This window comes from Myripristis murdjan, chromosome 21, assembly GCF_902150065.1.
Source record: "Myripristis murdjan chromosome 21, fMyrMur1.1, whole genome shotgun sequence".
Classification (NCBI taxonomy): Eukaryota; Metazoa; Chordata; class Actinopteri; order Holocentriformes; family Holocentridae; genus Myripristis; species Myripristis murdjan.
Window position 1 is genome coordinate 18,622,834 of NC_044000.1, and position 2,348 is coordinate 18,625,181.

Genomic DNA, 2,348 nt, shown 5'->3' on the forward strand with positions numbered 1-2,348 from the left:
CAAGTTAAGCGTTAAAAACACTAGTATTGGTATTGTTTCCAAAATCTTGGTATTGACTATGTCGATTCTTGTGACAACCCTAATCCTAGAAGTTAATTTGCCATGGGTTATTTATGAATGCAACGTAGATATTGCCCGCCACCTCATCCATACCCTCCTTCCTCCCGGTGTCCACAGTGTGTCTCACAGGCATAAGAGTGTTTATCGAAGCTTTAAATAATGCAGATGGTAATATGATAAGTGAACAGTCAATGTTGGTGTCCCGCTTAAACACGCACACACACAAATGGATGCACGCACGCCCACGCAGACAGTGAAGTGCACAGAGGAAGGCAGACTGGCAAGCAAGCAGACAGACAGTCAGACAGATGGACTTACACACAAATGCAGACAAAACACGCACACACACACACACACACATTCAGAGTGCAATAAATTTCATTAATTTTTTTTTCTTCCCCCCCCAATGGTTAAATCTAATGTGGAGCGGGATCTGGACTTTGTTTTCCTGTTTCCAAAGTATTCTGGGTTAGTCATGCCAGAGAGTCGCAATGCTGGAAAGCCAGAACATCGACCTGAAGAGCTTTGCTTGTGTGCATGTCTAATGCAACTCAGTCTGGGAATACTGCCAGTCTACTGTTACTCCACCAGTGGGCTTTATCATACACACATACACACACCCACACACTTACACACATATACACACAGAAGGAGGGAGGGAGGGGAGGGTGAGAGTGAGAGAGTGTGTGTGCAAGAGAGAGAACACGAGAGAGAGCGAGAGAGGGAGAGAGAGAGAACTTTGTGGTCTGTCACTGATCTCTGCTAGCATGCACAAACATGTCCAAAGTAACCATGGTCTGCTTGTCAAAAGTCACAAATATGCAGCTCTCATCCAGTGATTTTGTGTCTATACCGCTATACACTCGCTGCCGTAAAAGGCTTCAGTGTGGCTGATGCTCTCGAGCCATGCAGGTTAGATGCAGGGGGCCATACACTGCACTAGTTAAGTGCAATATGTGAGAAAGACAGGCAGAAAGAAAGAGAGAAAGAAAGAAAAGGAAAGAAAGACAGAAGTTGAGTCTCAGACAATATAAATAACAAAGTACACACGTAAACACAAACTTGACACTGCATTCTCAAAAAACATGCATATCAATGTTGCATACATACACTCACACACAAATGCATTCAAACATGCACGTGCAGACTCCCATTCTCTCTCTCTCTCTCTCTCTCTCTCTCTCTCTCTTACACACACACACACACACACACACACAAACACACACTTATCAGAGAGAGGGACTATCAAGAGCCTCAAAGGAAGAGTGAAACATTAAGAACATGCAATGTGAGAGTGGTCCTTCTCAATATTTAATCAAGATACATTTCAAATCTAACCCAAATGTATAATCATGACAACTGGGGATTGAATGAATTGGTGTTTAAGTGCTCACATTATGCACTAGCCTGCTTGTGTATGTGTGTGTGCGTGTATGTCTGTGGTAATAGAATTTCACTTATGAAGTGTATACATCAACCTCTGTTCTTCCAGTGCCACCAGCTGTTTGCTCTTTACCAACACTATGCAAAATGCATTGCACTGGATGACCCCTGGCTCACAGAGACAGCGAATGAGGTGATATGGGGATAAAAGAAACTTGTACGTGCACGTGTGCGCGTGTGCACCCCACAGGTGAGCCGTGTACAGGCCAAGTATTAGTAGGTACAAGTATTCATTGTCTGCAATTGTAATAATGTAAATCTATGCTATTTTATTTTGGTATGTGTTGTATCTCACTTTACGAGTGATGTAGTGCTTGATAAAAAAAAAAGAGTATGTGCATGTGTGTAGGTGTGTGTGGGAGCGGAGGAGGGGGGCTGTGTGTGTGTGTGTGTGTGTGTGTGTGTGTGAGTGTATGTGGAGGGAGGGGGGGGCGGCTCGGAAATCACTATAAGACAATCAGCGATCAGTATAAACAAAAACACAACCTAAAAGAATGTGCATATGCGTATTTTACCCTGAAAAGACCATACCCTCAGATAACTTTAAGCACTTTGATAGTACTCACCAAGATGTGTGTGTGCTATGAATTTCACATCGTAAAGATTTGTCGGCCTTAAAAGATATGGGTGAACTCTACTGTGCGACGGGAAATATGAGTTTAAGGGCGAGTTTTTGTGGGGGGTTTTGGCTTCCACGGCGCCCCAGTGTCTTTACTATGAGTGTTTACCGTCTTATATGGTGGGGGACATTAGTGTCTCTTTGCTGTCCGACAGTAACATTCTCACTGGCACACAGACCTGACCTAGAATTGCTACTTAGAATTCGGGCTAAACCATCAGGCCGG